This window comes from Artibeus jamaicensis, unplaced genomic scaffold (genome assembly GCF_021234435.1).
Source record: "Artibeus jamaicensis isolate MK-2021 breed Jamaican fruit bat unplaced genomic scaffold, CSHL_Jam_final scaffold_474, whole genome shotgun sequence".
Classification (NCBI taxonomy): Eukaryota; Metazoa; Chordata; class Mammalia; order Chiroptera; family Phyllostomidae; genus Artibeus; species Artibeus jamaicensis.
Window position 1 is genome coordinate 31,039,693 of NW_026522046.1, and position 19,951 is coordinate 31,059,643.

Sequence of the window (19,951 nt, forward strand, 5' to 3'; positions counted from 1 at the left end):
TACATATACATATATATATATGGCACAGTACAAGTAGAACAACAAATATTTCATAAATAATTGTTAGGAAGTAGGGGATAGCAAACTTGAAGAAAATCCATGATTTCCCTGAATATTAGTAAATGGGAAATAGCAGGAAGAAAAAAAGGAATGTGTGCTAATGAAACCAATAAATCATTGGTTACAGAGCCCTTTGAACTTTTTTTTTCTGAATCAGCTAGCTCTCAGTTCATTTTGTATATACAAATCTTTCATACTTTTTGCAAGTGGTAATTTTCCAAGAAACTGTTCTAGAAACCCTTAGCAAGCACATTTCTGAAGTTGACAAACAACATTGAATTTGACTCTCACTTTGAAAAAATGTCTCATTTGGGTTTGAGTCATAGATTATGGCAAAAATTTTGCATTTAACATTCTTAGAGAAAAACACCAATTCTAACTCCAGTGAACCATGCAGTTTATGGTGGTCTGTATTTCTAAGGAACCTATAGCTACTCTGAGATGTTCCTGCTGCTATGCCCTGCCACCACGGGGCACCATGGCTCCTCGTGGCCCTGTTACTGAGATCCTTACATTTTGGTGTGTTCTAGCATGGTAATAAATGCTTCACATTAAAACCCATTTTGGAACAGATTTTGTCAAGATTAGCTGAAAGTTTTAATTAACATGGGAGATTACCTTAAACAAAAATATTATGCTGGGAAAAAAAGATTCTACTTTGTTGTTTTTTCTTGTTAAATGATCTTTGCCCTTCATTTTATAAAGATCACACTATTTTTAGCCCTGGCTGGTGTAGCTCAGTGGATTGAGCTCGGGCCTGTGAACCAGATAATCAAGGTTTGATTCCCAGTCAGGGCACGTGCCTGGGTTACAGGTCCGTTCCTGGCAGGGGACGCATGAGAGGCAACCATACATTGATATTTCTCTCACTCTCTCTTTCCCTTCCCCACTAAAGATAAAAAATAAAATCTTTTTAAAAATCACACTATTTTTTAAGATTCTTGGTCTTAATAAACCATGTAAATGAAACCAAGGAATGTTGAAAGATAGACATAGGAATCATGATGCTTAAATACAAAGAAAATACTTTTATTCCAAGTAATTCTCCATGCTTACCAAGTTCCCAAACTTTTATGTTAAAGAAAATACTGTGCACAGCACACACACAGAGGAAACACAGGAAAACACATGGGAAACACAGGAGAATAAATGAATTAGCATGACTTTGTTATAAGAAAGCAGAGGAGTTTGAATTAATAATGCTCACCTCTTTGCTCCATCGGGTTTATGAAAAGACAGGTTCTGGGTTGGGCACAATAGGTTAGTGCCCCCTTTCTACCTCTTGCTGTGTGACATATGACAAGTCATTTCATCACTACAAGCCTCACTTTTCACATCTTCTAAATATGGAGGAAATACTAGTGGTCTCATTATCTGAGACAAAGATCTTATGTCTTATCTTTTACTGTAAGTAAACAATTTACCTAGTACACAATATCCATGTAAGAAACAGCCATTAAAAAGTTGAATAAATATCATGTTTACAAAATCAATACTTTTCAGAATATTAGCTGTGTTCAACATTAGCTGTGATTATTTTTATAATGATGTTAAATATGTTTTACTTGTTAAATTATTCTTACTAAGTTAGGCATCATTTATACTACCCTTTGTATGAAATTCATATGTCCTTTTGTTTCTTAAAGCCACTTCAACTGGTTATCTTATATTCGTGTTGTTATATTTCATACATGCTGTTGAGTTACACAATAAACTATTATACAGAATATATATGTAATACACATTTTACCAATTTTTATATTTGACAAAAATAATGATATTTTTGTCATTGCTATCTACACACCATGTTGTTCCCTTTGATAATCTATAGATTTTACTGTGATTTTTGAGAAAAGAATTTTTTAATATATTTAGAGCTTGACTTGTAGTTGAGAATGAAGTGTAGGAGAGTGTGTTTTGCCAAACATAGAATCAAATAGCGCTGTCTGGGCCCTGCGTCTGAGCCTGTTGCAACTTGATTCTCATTTATTCTTGACACAGCGCACAAGGTCCAAAGGCTTGGGGACTCCTTGGGGAACAAACATCTCCAGAGTTAAATAAAGCTGAATAAGCAATAAGCACGCTACTGAGTTCTTCAACGGTTGGCAAGAGCAGAGTACTTGGCAAATCCCCACTGGAAACAGCCACATTCAAAATATTTCTAAAATAACTCAAGAGGTGTTTATTTTCCAAAACAAGAAAAAAAATCTCTTGTGGAAAATGAGTTTTGAAGTTTGGGGGAAACCTTTGTGTTTTAACTCTTTAACACCTGCTGTTGGGTTTTATCCGGCTGGTAGGACAGGAAGACCCAGGGAAAAGTCCCAGATGGTAAATCTTCCTTTGTAAGTGGATGGCAGGGAAAGACTGAATAAAGACAGTGGCCATCCAAGTCTGGTAATTAGTAGAGTTCATTAGGAGAAACTTACATAAGATAAAATGAATCCCTGTGCCACCTGACAGGTGCCAAAGAATTATATGTGGTAAAATGGGGCATAGTCATGGGTGCTCATATGTGAATGCTACCAGGTACAGGAAATTACTTTACATGCTTGATCAGGCCAGGACAATGGGCCGTTTCTGGGACCAGCACATAGAAGGAGGCAGGAGAGGGGTGATGGTTTGTGTCAGAATGAACTTTGATTTCACTCAGGCAGTCCCTCATGGGGGTTTGGGGTAAGCAATCTCCCTCTTCTGGCCCAGGTCCAGCTTGGGGGTATAGCAGCGATTACATCATGGGACATCTCTCCTCCAAAGCAGTATATAGCTTTTGACATTATATACAGCTAAGCTAATATTTTGATCCACTTGGTAGATGCATTTATTTTTTGCAAAGTTATCAGTTGTTGAATAAAATCACAGCAACAGTAATGTTGCAAATTAGAGACCGTTTTTTTGTAGAACTTTGCAAGTGTGTATATTATGGAATGACAGACAATTGTGGAGGTATACTTATATTGAGTTTGCATGGGTTTAGTCATTTTGGTCCATGTTCGGCTGCTCCCATTCAAAAGAAGCATAACTCACTTTTCCTTATAAAATTTGTATCATTTTAAAATCAAATTAGCTCCTAGAGTTTCATCTCAAATAATTCACTTCAATGTTATGTACTGTAGAAGCAGGAATATAAATAAAATAAGTTTTATATTTTGTTTGACATTTTATGAATTTCACATGTAACATATTTTCTTATTTAAACTAGAATAAAGGGCTATATTTAAATGATTAGTGAGGGTGGACCACACCTAAAATCTTCACTATGACCTTAAATGCCATGTATGGTCATGGAAAAGGCAGAAATAGAATATCTTCTGTATATGACTCTGTAGAGTATTGAAATTGCTTCACAATATTCTGCATAGAACCTATAGCTGTGATGAATTTTTGAAAAATATTGTGAATATTTTGATAATTTCCCAGTTTTTATGGCTCAAATAATAGTTTTCCAATTTTTAAAAAAGATTTTTAACTTTCCTTAAAATTCTGTTTTTAAGGGAAAAGAAGCATATTTTCTACTATGTTGTTCCATCATCAGAAGATGAGAAATGACTCACTAATACAGTCTCCTCATTGAAGAGATCTCTCCCTAAAAACTTCTGAACACCACCCTCTTGTCTGAATATTTATAAATCAACCATATACTAATTTGTCAAAGTCTCCTTTATTTTTTCTTTAAAATGTTCCTTAATAGGTGGATTTATTTCACCAATTAAATTTTAATGTATTTGAGGGCACAGTTCACATACTTGTCTTTGTATCTATCATGATGAATGGAGACTTTTCTGTTTTGTTGAAGTTGGACATTGCCACATGCACGGAGCCAGTTTTAGGACTGTATTGATTGCAGCTAACACAGATCGAGCAGCTAATGTTTCCAGAAGTGAGTAGTCACTTCTTTAAACCTCAGCCTAATCCTTTGACAGTACACCTATTTTATAGGTGAAGAAACCAAGCAGAGGGATGAGGAACTTGTCCATGGTCTCACAGCCAATAAATGGTCTTGCTTTCTTATGAACTTCACAGTTGGGTCCCAGAGTTCCATGATTTTAACTGCTTTTGATTTTCTAAATCCATCTTCCTAAATATGTGAATTCTCTGCCCAAATCTGGACATTCCAAAAAAGCAGTGCAGAGAGAAATGAAAAACTGAAAAGACTGAGTGACAGAAATAAAAGTGGGAGTGTGCCAATCATAAAAGTCATGTGGTTATTTAGCATCAGCTGCTTAAAGCCAGATGTATGTGGTAACAACGTACATCTCGTAATGTCAGTAGGGGCCCCAGTCCTGTCTCTCCCAAAAGATCATACAATGAACAGAGACCTCAGAAACATCCAGCACCAGGACAAAATACTCTCTCGTGTTGAATTTTGAAGAAATTTTCAGGCATTATAGTAAGGAATCACCCTATGAAGGTCATTCTAGGGAGGCAGTAATACTGCATGACTCCATGAGAATGTTAATTGGTAGAGCCACAATGGGAAACAATATGGAGGTTCCTCAAAAAAATTAAAATAGAACTACTGCATGATCTAACAATGCCACCTCCAGGTACAGATCCAAAGGAAATGAAGCAGAATATCAAAGACATACCTGTACTGCCACGTTCATTGAAACGTTGTTGACAATAGCCAAGATATGGGAAAAGCCAGAGTGTCCACCTGCATATGAATGGATTATATATATATAATATATATATATATTATATATATATAGAGAGAGAGAGAGAGAATTCAGGATATTATATAGCAATGAGAAAGAAGGAAACCCTGCCATTTGCGGCAACATCAATGACACTGGAAAAAAGTTTGTGAGATAAAACATACAGAAAAAGGCAAACACTGCATAGTATTGCTATTGTTGAAATCTTACAAAAAGAAAAAACCTCATTAAAACAAAAAGTAGAAAAGTGGTGCCAGGGGCTGGGGCCTGGGAAATAAAGACAGGTTGGAAGACAGCTCTAAGTTGAATGGGGTCTGAGGGTCTAATGTAAAATAAGGCGACTCCGGTAGATAACACTGTGTTATATAACTGAAATACACTATGAAAGTAGAACTTAAATGTTCCTTCACACACACAACAACCCAGGCATAAATAAATATGTGAGGTGATAGATTAACTAGATCAGAAGAATCCTTCTACAGCATAGGTGTATCAAATCACCACAATGTACACTTTAAATATCTTACAGTGTTATACACTAATAACAGGTTAACAAAGCTAAACTTTTAGAAAAGATTGCATTTATTTATTTTTTGAGAGGGGCAGGGAGGGAGACAAATATCAATGTGTGGTTGCCTCTTGAGTGACACCCACCTGGGGACCTGGCCTGCAACCCAGGCTTGTGCCCTGACTGGGAATCTAATAAGCAACCATTGGTTCCCAGGCCAGTGCTCAATCTGCTGAGCCACATCAGCCATGGCACAAAGTTGAAATGTTAAAAAAGAGTAACTGAGTTCACATATAGTATCTTAATTAAACTAGGAGAAATGTCAGATGACTAGGAAAGTGGGATGAGAATGATAATGATCATAACCATCATGAAGATTTCTACCACATAACCAGCAGCACATACGCCTTACAACATTTTGGTATCAGTGAGGTTGCTCCCATTTTTCAGCTCAGGACTGAGGTTTGGACTGCCCTAGGGATACATGAGGTCAAAAAACACCTGTACCTAGGCTTTTACTTTAAAATCCATGCTCTTCCTCAGTATACCACAGTCTTTTTTTTCTCAATAGGTAATTTGAATGGAAATGGTTTGATGAGAAATTCAACACTATGCTTTCTAGTTGAATCAATAATGCTTGTTGAAGACAGATTTACAAGCTGTCCAGATGTTGGCTGGTAGACTTACCACCTTACACCAGAAGCAGGGATATGAATTGAGATTCTTGTCCATTTCACCTAGCTCTACAAGAAGGGAAGAGAAAACATGTATGCAGAACTATCTTTAAAATGCAGTCTGGATTTATCCCAGCACGCTGTGTTATTGTTGGTTTTCATATGTACACTAATCTACTCGGCTGCTATGACAAAATGCCATAGATCGGGTGGCTGGAACAAAAGATATGTATTTTCTCTTTTAGTCTGGTGAGGGCTGTCTTCCCGGTCTGTAAACATCAGTTACTTTCTGTGTCTTCACTTGGCCCTTCCTCAATGGTTATGCACCTGTGCAGGGGGAGAGACAGAGAGGGAAAGAGACTGACAGACAGACACAAAGACCTCTGGTATCTCTTCTTATAAAGACACTAATCCTGTCAAATCAGGGCCCCTCTGTATGACCTCACTTAACATTAATTACTTCCTTAGAGGTCCCATTATTGAAAATAGCCACACTGGGGGTTAAGACTTTATTTTATAAATTTTGAAGGGACACAAACCTTCAGTCCATGCAATGTAGAAGCTTCAACTTGTCTCTGGGTTTATCTGTAGAGTGTGTGAAATTCTTGTTAAACCTCATATTTGGAACCCCATTGATGTCTATATTCTGAATGGCAATACACGTGTCCAGACTAGAGTTCTTAATTGTTTCACCTGGTTGCTACGCCCAGGCTCATTCTCAAGAACAGGTCCTCTCTCCTTGGCCACCCTCCCAGTGGCATACACTTTACTTAGAAAAAGAATGAGGAGCCCCACCGGAGAACTACACAAAAATTTGGCTACACGGACTTTGAAAAGCAAACTCTTAAAGGCAAGGGATGGAAACATTAACTCCTCCCTCTCAGAAAAACACCTATCACAATAGAAATTGAGGTTTGATAATACAAATTTTGCATTAAAATATTCATATTCTTTTGGCAATTAATGAAGTAAACCAATACATTAAATATTTGAGCTGTTACCATTCAGTTACACACAGTCTTATGAATAAAAATTATTGAGTTTCTCATAGCCTTACTAAAAAAATAAAATCGTTACTATAAAATTAGCTTATTGAGTAATTACAAAACAGGGAAATTTATATTTTACATCATTTTCCATTTCCTAAAATAACTCTTTTCACATACTTATATAACTTTGCAACTATGTCTAACATTCATTGAATTACTGACTTTATATATTTAAAGATTAATTTAGTTTAGCTGTATTGTGAAAAACAGTTGGAATTTCTATACTTCCAGAAACACTACAATACTTATTAATTATAAAAATAATTTACATCAATGCTAAAGGATAATATTAAACTTTATTTTGCATAATTATATTGTGTCTTTAATGAACTTCTAAAGTTATAATATCTAAATAGAATTCACTGAAGCACTAGGACATTTAATGTAAAACTAAACCTATTTTTGTTTTAAAAATTTATGCAACTTCTGTGACTTAAATGTGAGGTAAGAGAACTCTTCAAATTATTGATTTCTATGTTTTATATTCTAACGTGATATATAAATATAAAGCAAATGACTGTGCTACTTATAATAGTGATTTTGTTGTAAATAAATTGAGGGATATAGTACATTTATATGCCTTTATTATGTGAGTGGCAAGCTAACATTTTGTGTTCTTTTTGTTGGTTTTAAGGAACTGGTAATGTGTGTGCTTGTATACATTTATCTTCTCAAATATTACCTAGTAACATTTCTAGAAAGATGGGGATAGAAATCTGTGTAATATTTCATCAACTCGCTAATGTATGTGTACTTTAGAAATATTAATTTTTAGATAATTTTTTGGACATACACAGATATAGAACAGAAAAGTACAATTAAAGATATCTTGGAACAATTTATGTGCACTGAGTTTCTAAGTTAATGCTGTTTTATTAACCAAAATAAATGAGGAAACAAAAGTTTAGCAGGGACAAAGTGTTCGTTAGGGCTGAAAATATAACTTTTTGTTCTGAAATGTACCTAAGTATATAATAAAGCAAAGTGAAAATCCAAGGGACAAATTTGAATAAAATTTCAAACTTTTTTATTCCTCGTAAAATTATTATCAAGTTGAAATGGAAGTGAAAGGCATTTAAAGACCTTTTGAACAAAAAACAAAATATACTTCTTTTAGGAGCTATCTTTTAATAAAATAGATAGTGTTTACTATTCATGATAAGAGTGAATAAAAATGAAGCACTTAGTTTTAAGAAAATGGACTGCAAAGAATGTAACACATTTACTCCTTAGGTTCTTAAGTCATTTTTTTTGTTCTTTTGTTCTGTAATTGATTGCTAGCACTCCCTTTAACCCACCTTAAAGGGCAAGCAGGAAATTCATGTTTTCGTTCATCAGCCCATCCCACTGAAAAGCGTTCGATATTAAAACAGTTTGCAAGGAGCACAAGCAGAGGAAACAAGAGGCCCAGCTAGCCTGTAGCAAGAGACACGCAAGATGGGCTGCAACACACACCGAGCCTTGTTCCTGTCCAGTATTTGCATGGGGATATCAAGTTAATTAGGGTATGACTCTGTTCTTCGCTTTATATGTGACCTTTTATTATATCTGTGGCTCTCCAGTTCATGTGGTGTCATAAAGCTCTGGGAAAGTCTTTCCAGCTGTTTGACACAAACTGGAAAAAATTAAGCATTGATGTTTCCTTTTGCCTGAAGGTTTTTATAGCAGCAAATTACTGCATGGGCAAAGTTGATGTGGTAGATTTGCTGTGGGTGTCAGAATGCTTCTTTTGTCTTTTAGCTCCCGCCTTCCCTATAATCAGGTGGGACCAAGAGGCTTGTGGAGAGAGGTGGGGTGTTGGAGGGGGGAAGGTTGGTTCAGGAGGAGGTTACATGGCAGAATTCCCACGCATGTTGGCAAGGGATGAAAAAGATAAAGAAATCTTGTTTTTCTGAACTAGAGGATTCTCTGCATGACTTCCCCACTATCGGGGTGATGAGCTTTCAGGCTGAGATTTTATTAACAATTCATATGGAGATTGAGGGCAGTGGAGGAGCAGATTCTCACATAAACTTGATCTGTCCATGAATACAGTTCTCTGTTTGCCCTGACCCTGCATGGCTTAAGACACTGCCTGTGAGGCCAGTGTGCCAGACACAAAGAAAGAAATGAAAAGCAAGCACATTCCAGGAGTCTGCACAAAGACAGAGCAGTTTCTGGTCGTCTCCCCAGAGAGGATCTTATCTCCGCGGGGCCACAAACCTCTAAAATGTTTATTTGTGTACGTAAAGTTTTAAAAACTATGTGGCCGTTTATTAAGCAATTGTCTGAAGGGATGTTTTGTTAGGTTTTAGAGTTTGGTTTTCAAAACTTGTAGAAACTAGAAAAATCTTGGCGAGGGTACCTTTTCTGAAGTTTAGCGTCAAGAAGTCACAGCCTTGAATTGTTTTTACTTTCTTGATTGGTAGGTAACTTGTAAAATGAATCCTTTCCAGCTGAAGGAGAAGCCAGAACAACATCTGAAAGTTTGATCTGACTTCCGGATGCCTTGCGACTCTGCAACTTTTGAAACTTGTGACAGAGTTCATGCATGAGATGAAACTGACATGAGGCACAAGCCCAAACATTCCCAGGCTCATGACTAGGACAGCTGAGTGACAATTAAAAAAAAATGCAAGTGGAAAGAAAAGTTTGAGTGGGACAAAAGTGTAAGGGAGAAGAAGGCACTTTTTAACATTGTAACATTTCTACAATTATTGGCAGTTTCCTATATGTAGATGCATTGCAACAAGATAATGGCAAGCTATCAAAAGTCTTTAACTTAATATACTAGTTTTATTGTTTAACAAGTGCACACTCTAGAAGCATGATATAATTTAGGTTTAGGGGGTAAGAATCAGATCTACATAATCTCCTTGCTAATTACATGTTTCCACAGATGCGTAAAGATCTGAAAACCCAGATATACAAATTCTTGAATTTGTGTACATGTGTAGATGTTCAAGTTGTTTCTAAACTTTTATGGTTTATGAATTAAAAATACCAGTAGAGGAATGTAGGCAAATGCCATTAATTATTATAGGTTTTGTTGCATTCATTTATAGTGGTTTTATTTCCATGAAATGAACTGTTGTGCTTAGGCTAATTGTCAGTAATTAGTGACAGAATCACTTCATTGTTTTTCTATAGCATGATACTAATTAGGACTTTGTAATATTGGCACAGCCATTGCTGTATTTTACCTTCTATGTGCAACCAGTGGCAGATAATATTGAGGGCAACTTTAAAAAAAATCTATAAGGTAAAATGTTTCTATTAATAATTAAGCATCTTTTAAACAGCCTGTCATAAATTAATTTTAAAACATTGACATTGAAAGAAGCTTTCGTTATAGGTTTAGCTGGTTTCGCGAAACATCACCTGATTTTTCTGATTTGAAGTGAATCCTATTGGAATCATCTATAAAGTAAAACAATTACAAATTTCAATTGTTTAATCACATGCACCTTTATTATTCTATTTGTGTCTGCAACGTTGAAATTATCATTGCTACAAGCCCTCTAAGGTATCACAGAGTTGGATGGCATTGTCTTTCTTTTCTTGCCTAATAGTTAAACCAGACTTAGTAAAATATTGCATATTACTTAATCTTGGTTTCTAACTACTTTATTACCTTTTGTTTTTCCACATGACAGTGCTTGTTGAAGCATTCTATTTCAAATGAATATATATATATGGACAGTTGAGATTAGAAAACCTTGATTTTACTTTTTCCATCATAGAAAAGTATGCTCAATGAAGGTAATGAATTATAAACAGAGAAAAATGGAAGAATATTATATATTTTTTGAAGTGAGGTTTTATACCAATGGGAGAAAATAGTACTGCACTACCAGCCTTTTAAAACAATCACAGTCAATGCAACTTTGCCTTTTATTTTCTTTAATTCTTCTCAATTGATTTCCCCTGTGATTTTTATAAATTTGTAAGTAACAAAAGTTTTCTAATACTTCAATATATAGCCTCCTTGCCTTATTTTCTTATTTTAAGATACTCCTAGCAATCAAGTGCATTTTACAGTTTACAGAGCACTGAATTTGTTTTAAATGCATCCATATTGTATAACTTAGAGCTGAGTGTGTCACAGTCATCCCCAAAAAAAAGTTTTTAAGAAGAACTAGAAAAATAATTGCCCATTAAAAGGTGAAGATTGGTTTGAGCTGGGAGAGAAGAAACTGAATATTGAAATTGAAAGCATTCATTGTCAGCACGACACATATGCACCAAATCTGAAATTAGAGAAAACTCACAAAATACGTATTTTGGCAAGGGGAATTGTTTAAATTGTCTAAAGCTGTCAGTCCAGTTTCTCTGTTTTTTTTTCCTGCTAAAGAAAAACTTCCAATGGAAAGCCTCACCTTTTGTACGGAGTTGAAGTGTTTTATTTTTGCAGGAGTGGTCTACACCGTACAGATACAGAACAATTCAATAGCTTCCAGGGGAGGAGGGAGGGCACAAATGAGAATCTTTCGTTCATTTTAGAATGTCCATAGCAAAGCATGAAAACTATAAAAACCTATGGCTGTTTCTTTGAAAAAAAAGAATCTTTTGATTACAGCAGTTATTTGAATACCCATTCAGGTTCCTTTGTAACGTGTTGTAATAAATGCACATCTCCTAAGTGAAAAATGCTCATGAGAGGACAGAACTCTAACATAAACTATGTTTAGATGCTGCATTTCAATTGGTTACCCCACAGGATTAGAGGATTAAATAAAGGTTTTCTCTTTCTCTCTCTCTCTCTCTCTTTCTTTCTTCTTTCCTTTTCTTTCCTCATTCTGTAGAAAATAATTTTCCTAAAACTAAATTCAGTCTTTTTTCTTTTCATCTTAATGGTATATATTCAATATATTCTTACTTCTTATTAGTTTCAAATAGATGCATGTGAAAAATGAACAGAGTTGAGACTGAATTTCAGTTTTAAGAATGATAAACTATTATAAAAATTACTTGGGGGAGATCATTGTTCTCTGTTATTCATCCTGCATCATCATATACTTTAGAGAGTAGAGAATAGGGCTTTCCTTTCTTGGGTCTTTTAACTGTTCGGGAGAAATACAACAGAGAAACTAGGCCTCTGGTGGTCCTATGAGCTCCATGCATGGGCATTTGAATCCTGTAAGAAACAGACTAATACGTCCAGCGTGCCTCTGGCATCATCGTATTTGAGAACCATACGGGCACTGCTGGGGCTCCACCGGTAGCAGCCAGCCTCACAGACTACTCCAGCCCCAGAATCCTTTATAATTGTAATCAGTCTCATCAGTCCAAGCTGTGCCAACACCCCTAATTAGCCATAGCCTCATTTTAAAAGTGAAAAAACAACACCCCTGCAATAACATCGACAACAAGAAGCATCCCACAGCACTATGTTCCTTGTGGGCTATCTGACCTGTCAGGACTGTGTGTGGTTAGTGCACTTCCCTAACCAGAGGTGCACATACACCAGGGTGACCAGATCCCATTCTGGTGACCCTAAACTTGGTGGGGTTCGTTGTATTTTAATTATTTTTTTAGTGATGGTTTTTTTTCATACCAGAAATAGCCTTACTCTCTTACCGCTCAATGTACAGCCCACCAACGAAGGAAATGCAATGAATGAAAAGAAACGATCAGAGGTGAAATATATTTATTCACAGCTAGTTTTAGTTTACATTGCTCAAATAAGCTCCCCATTCCATGAAACTTGTTTTATCCCAGCTGCTAAGCTCCCACAGTACTGAGGAAAGTGGACAAGGACTACATTAAATAGCATAAGCCATGATAAAACAACACAGCAAGCCTGGAGGTGTTTTAAGTTTTACTTAATTTATCCCAAGTAACAATTTTCTGCCTCACAATATAGTCATACATGTATAAAGTCACACATTACTTTTCCTATTACAGCCACATTTTCTAGGGTCTTACTCTTTGTTGGGCAATATCGAAATCTGTGACTTGGGGGAAAATGTGTGACATCAAACACAGGCCTCAACAAGTAACAGGAAGATGGAGCAGGTTCACCAATGCACAGCATGTGTTTTACCAGGCAGGGCAGCCATCAGCTCCTGCTTCAGGTGACCACCTTCTGCAGGTGAAACCAAACTGTGCATGTTTGGCCTTTTGTTCCATGTGATCCATTGTTTCATTTGTAAATAATGATTTTGTTACAAGCTCCTTTGCTCTAGAATCCAGTGGTAATCTGAGACAACTGATGATTTTACAAATTGCCCAGATATACACCAGCTGAGAAAATGGTATTCTCTCCTTTTTAACAGCAAACATAGGCTACTGAAGATTTTATGCCTGGGTATGAACAGAGAAAATATTCAAGCCTTAAATCATGCTTTGGCTATCTTCACATTCTCTCCTCCATCTACTTGGGATGAGATGAGCCATATTTTATCATAGTGTTCAATGTATCATTTTAAAAATAATTTTTAAAAATAAAAACTGATAAAGAAATTTGCCACTAATTTCTTTTGTTATATTGCATTATTATTTAATGTAATAACATAGTAGAATTATACAGAGTAACTCTATATCTCTGGAGGCACATAGCTTTCATAAAGTGTCACATAGCAATGGAAAGAAGGCACTAATTTCTAGTGCAGTTGCCTATATCTAATTAAGTTGCAAAATAATATAGAAAAAAATCTACTGGAATGAAGAACAAAAACCTGCACTTTTTGATACTGCACTGAAGGCTTATTTATATTTTATCATACAGGTTTCTGTTCCAGAGATCCCTTTTAACAAGCTCAAGATGTAGAATATTAAATGAATTATTACAACACAGAGCTTAGCATATGGCCACATGGTAAACTGTCAAAGATGTAAAAACACCGGAGCTGGCCATGTGACTGTAGTTTACACCTTCAGAGTTACGCGAACGTGGGCAATTCTTCACCTGCGTGGTTTTCACATGTGCAGTTTTGCTCTCTTCCTGTGATCGATTCCCAGGCAAAGCCAGAGCTATTCAGGAGAAGGTTGAGATTATAGCAATGTCAGCCTTAGCTTTTAGCCGAGTGATGAGGTTATCAATAATGCATTGGAGATCCCAGGAACCTTGTACATATGGACATCACAGCTGCCCGGCATTGGGGTAGGACTTGGAGACTTGAGCTGAGATGTCACCACACATCTGCTTTTGAGCCAGGCACTGATGCATTCTCAACAAATCCTGGGGACACAGGGAGGGCTGTTGAGATTATCTCACTGAAACCCTGCATTCGAGGAGGTTATCTAGGAGTGAGAATGCATCTACGGAATTGCTTTTTTCAAGAAGCCTACTTATTCAATACTATTCTCATAACCTTTCATCTCCCCGGCTCTCTTCTGATGTCCCTAAGTGGTGTTGTTTCTCTGACAAGTTTATTCATACCCTACCAGCTTGCCTGGCAGCAGCATTCACATTCTGTACTTGGGCTTTCTGGTCACGGGTGGTAGCTGAGAGAAACAGAGAAGGGGAATAAGTGAGTGTGGAAATGCAAAGCTGTCTCTTGTTACATTTTATCGATCTCATTCTGGTGTCATTCAATTAAGACAGAAATGTGATGGATAGTCTCTGCACTGATTCCTGGGTTGCTCTCCAGCCATTGCAGATAAAGCTTTTGTGCTTTATTTTCAGGGGTGAGGGTGGGGAAAGGGCATGGCAAGTGGGAGAAATCAAAGATACCGTGTGATCTGAATTACAAATCAATGTCCCTCCAAGGATGCTCCAAAATGTCAAACATGCCATGCTTATTTCTTCACTTATTTTCTCACGCACAGTGTACTTCTGTTGATGCACGGGATGAGTTACTGAAATTAAAAATAGGGCTAATTCTTGTTTATTATTTTCAGATACTTAGGCACTGTTACCATCCTCCTACCAGCACTGGATCATTACAAATGAGCCACATGGAAAATGACTAGAGTCAAACTCACGCCAATTTTGAAATTTGCGAAAACAAAAACGTCTCATGTTTTTATGGGCCTGTGATTCTAGGTTAACTTGTTTTTGCAAATAGATTTGAAAGCTGGTAAAATGAAAATAGCAAATGAAGAGTTTTCTTTTTTAGTTTATAAATAAAATTTTCTTATTATTGATTATGCTGCAGAGAAGTATGCTTTCATGAGTAAAATATCAGAATTTAGGAATGTGCAAATTTTGATCCTTCCTCTTGATGGCGTGCCTTTTCTTTGCCTGTGCCACAGCCTCTGTATTGGCTAACAGTGTTTTAATGGTGCAGATAGTAGTTCATGGATGAAAAGCTGTAAGATGACAACTCATATGAGCTAAGTATGTTATTGTTTTATAGAAATTGAAAAAATAAGTATAAGCAGACCCTAAAGCAGGTTATGCTAATAAACCTCCCTTGGTACCTCTCAAAGCAATACCAGATTCAAAATAAATATTCAGGGTTTTATGATAATTAATGTAAACTGAAAGGTGGTGAGGAATCAAAATATAAGCAGGAGATTTAATATCAGAGCAGCATGTTAATGCCCAGGCTTCCCTATGCACTTGGTGTGTGACCTTGAGCAAGATACATTCATCTTGTAGTTTAAACCTCCATTTCTTTAGCTGGAAAATAACAAAGCAGAATTATAAGGTTAAGTTTATGGAAATGCCCACACTCCATGCTTGTCCCGTGTATTGCTACATGGCAGGTATCAATCACGTTTAGTTTTATCACAAACTCCCCTCTATGGTTTTGATACTGAGAAATGTGAACCTCTAACACGCTTGCTTGGTCCTTTGGGAAAGGAATGTAAGCAAGAAAAAAAAATACAGGTGGGCCTTGCCACTGTGAGTCAAAAATTTTCCAGATCCTTATTCATGGAAGCAAATTTACCAATCTGTGTGATATTTTATTAAAAGAAATTTCCAACCATTCACAAGAAGTTTGCCCTTAAACTTCATTTGTGGAAGGGTCTGTGTGGGAGGAACTCAATCCAAGTTTTGTTTGTCAAAGATGGTTTACTGTCATGCTCTAACCCTGAAGTTAAAGAGCAGCAGGAAGCTAAGGCAGTTATACACTGACTTTACAAAGGTTATGGACACCAGAAAATGACTTATTTGGAAATTTAACTGATAGCTCACATTGTAACTCACTAAGCTAAAAAAACCCACAGAATATTGTATTGCTGGTACATGAATAGACTTTTGGCATTGTTGAAAGTTAGATGCATGTATGTGGGATAGAATTTGGTTCTGTTCATCGTTTTCTTTTCTTCCCTTCTGACGTCATGCATTTTTAAATGAGTGCTTAAAGAAAATCATCTTGATGAATCAAAGCTTACCTCAAATATACATGAAAGTATAATTAGCATCTATTTAAAGAAAGTACATCTATAAAGGGTAGGTAATAAGTAAAATATTTTCTCCATGATCAAAACATAATAGAGTCTTTATGTTGAGTTTTTATATTAAATTTTGCACGATTATTTTTTCAATTATCTACTTTGTATGTGCTCAGGCTGCTTAACACATCATTTCTGAAAATGACCGACATTTTGGGTGATGATACAAGTTAACAGATTCCTGCCTTCTCACACAATCATCCTGCACTCAGCCAACATTACAGCAGAATATGTGTATTTGTGTATTTATAGGGGGATTAGTGCAGTCATTCAGCCCATTTCATAGAAATGATGGGCAGTCCTTGATGTCCTGGGCAATGTTCGTTCTTTCTCCCATGAAAATGAGAATCGCCGTGATAAGTTTGGTCATTCTCTGTCACCTTTTAAAGAGACTCAGGTCCAATGTGGGTGGAGTATATGTCCCCTCTTTTGGGTCTAAGGAGGTGCTACTGAAAAACAACTTTCTAAGATGCACCACATTCCTTGGCTGATTGGCATAATTTGAAATAATTCAGAAGGTAGACTTTTTAAAAAGATTATGAGTATTATTTACAGAAACAGAACCTAGACTGGGATTGTACCTTATAACTTTGCATTTTTAATTCCAGAAGAACAGATAATCTAATATTTATGGCAATATTGCCTCCACTTACATTTATAAAAAAAAAACCTGTTTATAGTAATTTACAAGATAGTTAAGCACCAGTTGCCAATGATATTTTCCCTTTAAATTTCTTTTGTTGCCTTCCACTAATATGGAAGTCCTGGTTGTTATTTATTTTTATCTGTTCATAGGCTCTCTTTTGAGTTAGACTATAAGCACTATGGAGTGAAAAACAAGTGCAGATGATCAAAGAATGTTTGTTGAAGTGATCATGCTGACTCAATACTTAGTGTGTCCTCAGGAAACAGAATGTGGCTTCATTGTCCCTGTTCCCATTTCCTATTCATCAGAGGGATTCAGAGAATGATGACGTCCTTAGACCCTGGCAGCTCCTTCTTTTCAATAGTCACACTTCACACATACATCACAGAATAGGACTGTCCTTTACAAGGACAGTATAAACATCTGCTCTATGTTTATTATGGAGCTCATGTGATGTTACGGGCATTGTGTTCAGTGTGGGATATAACCATTTGCAAATTAGTAAAATTTGCTTAAATTCATATTAATTTTTATAATCACTTTGTCTCTAAGTTTGGAAGATCTCCTCAATGTCTGTCTCTGTTGGTCTCTTTGCTTCTGTCTTTTTACTGGTTCTTAAAGAAACATGATCCTTTCTGCATAAATTTCTAGCCATAAGAGCATGGTTTAGAATGCTTTTTCTGCAATCCATCATCACGTATTTCAAAGCAATTGTTCTTTTTTTCCAACTTAAATATCTTACTTAATATTTTCAAGGTTGCATCCTAAAATAACTTCAAACTGATATTCTCCAACTGAAATTGTTTCAATTAAGTCAGTTTTCTCTCTCGGCTCATTCTCTCTCTCCCCCACTCTTTCATTTTTTACACTTTACTCCTCTCCTTTTCTTTAATATGTTGGCAACACTTTGGAATCCTAAAATTAGAGTTACTAACTTTGCATAAACCTGAGGTTCCACAAATGTTATAACTGCTCAAATCAAAAATGAAAGTTTAGAGTGTCTTTGCCTTATGGAAAAGTCTACATACCTTCCTAAAGGATCAACCCTGTCATCTTGGAGTTTGCAGGGCACAGTTCCTTGTCTCATTCATTTTCCTGTTCACGGTGCCTGGCACATAGGCCAGGTCAATGAATGCTTATTGAGTGGCCATGAACTTTGGTCATATTCGAAGACATTTTAAGCACAAGACGAATTAAATTCTATCTTCCCAAACACAGATGTGCTAATTATGCCTTCCTCTGATTAACAGGAGTTTGAATGTTTTGTAACTTCTTCTTGATAATTTTCTGTCCACTGAGATTCTGTTGTTCCAGAGGAAAAAAAATCAGGGCCCTAATTTCTGTTTCTCCTCAGACCATTTTTGGCAAATATTAAATCTTTAATATTTGTATGATTTTTATATCAAAAGAGAATACAGTCAAGCTCAGTTACTAAGATTATTTTTGAGAATTCCCGGGGATCTGCTACACATGGGAATTTACCAAGCCATTTCATAGTGAAATTCAAGAAAAATTAGGCTAAGAATATAAAACAGTCTCCAGAATCACACACATTAAAAAAACAACACTCAGAATAAAAAACAGAAATTCTCTGTGTTGTCAAACCTTCTTGCTATACTTTCCCTCAGGTCTTTTGCCATCTCTCTCACCAAGTCCAATTAATCCCTCTGGGTTTTTGTTTTGGTTTTAGTTACTAATGAGTATAATACTCGGTATTTGGCAGTCCATTTGAATTAGTCTAGTATTGAACCAAATTTGCCTCTGACCAGTGGGCACAGAAGCATTCTAAAAGATGGACTTAAAAACAGATTGAATCAAGAGTGTGGGAAATGGGGGTAGAATGATCTGGACAAGTCAATCAATGAGAATACATGCAAAACAGAACTGAGGCCACTCCACTCTCAACCTGTGACTTGAGAAAGATAATTTTGGTGTTTCTATACATAATTGGACAGGTCCTAAAATATGCATTCACATCTCCTCTCATTCCCTGTCATGTTAGATCTTTCATGCTTTTCTCAGTAAAATAGGTTTAGAAAGACAACACTCACTATCTTAGCCTGAGCTTCAAATAGAATTGACACCTCATTTGGGTATGAGTGTTTCGGCGCTCTCTTGTGTTTGGTCAGTAGATGTATTTGAACGTTTTACCCCAGCATGATAAAGTTCGTGAAGCTTAACTCTCACAAATTCAAGTTTATAAATGATGCACCAATAGAACAAAAGTAAACTGTCATAGATAAGGAAACACATACACTGTTTTGCTGGTCAAAAGATGTTCTTCTCAGGTATAATAGATAATTTAGGAAATCATAGTAGTGTTTGAATTACCCATACAGGTTATAAAATCAAATTAAATAGTGTACATTAACTCTAATGACTATCAACTGTTGCACCTGAAGTTCTGTTTCCATCAAGTGGAAAAAAGTCCTCATCTTGGCTAGTGAAACGCTTCCTTCACATCAGCTCTGTGTCATTTCCTCTCTTTTTACTATTTTTGCAAATCATCACTGCTTATAGGTAAATTAAACCATAGAAATGTTGATATAGTTCGAGATAGACAAAAATAACCAAAAAAAGTAATACTCCATAGGACAAACCAATCTCCAACAGACCAAAGCATTTCACAGGCAGGCAAAGATGCATGAGGTGCTCTTTTTTGTCAGTCTGTCTGTGTGTTTTGATATTAGCAAGCATAAATTTACCTAGTAAAGTTTTAAATACAAAATAAATATAGATTATATTATTCTATAACATTGTTTCTAGACTTAGCCATTCATGATTTCAAAAATATATGACAAAATTTCCCAAACGACTATACACTATTTTGAGTCCTTTCTGAATTTTGAAAGTAGACATTCTGATTGTTTTTTATCATTTTTCCAATTGTTTTTAAATTAGGAAAAACTTATCAAAGACCTCTAAAGTAGGCACTATGCTCAGTGTAGAGTGATCTGAGTGTATAAAAGACATCATTCCTTACCTTAAGCAGCTTGCAATCCTACAAGGTAGAAAGCACCAGGAAATAAAAG

The 19,951-nt window shown here is 36.0% G+C and overlaps 1 protein-coding gene across 5 annotated transcripts in view; it reads left to right on the top strand.

The window, feature by feature from the left end:
- LOC128626239 (uncharacterized) overlaps positions 1 to 19,951 on the top strand; it is a 293,562-nt gene that overhangs the window by 58,535 nt on the left and 215,076 nt on the right. Inside the window, exon 3 of one of the 5 annotated variants that reach the window (XR_008390158.1) lies at positions 3,552 to 4,699. The exons of the other annotated variants lie outside the window; for them this stretch is intronic. The gene's annotated coding sequence lies outside the window, so the exon portion shown is untranslated. Of the gene's footprint in view, positions 1 to 3,551; positions 4,700 to 19,951 lie in introns of those variants that run through there. 5 annotated transcript variants of the gene reach the window in all.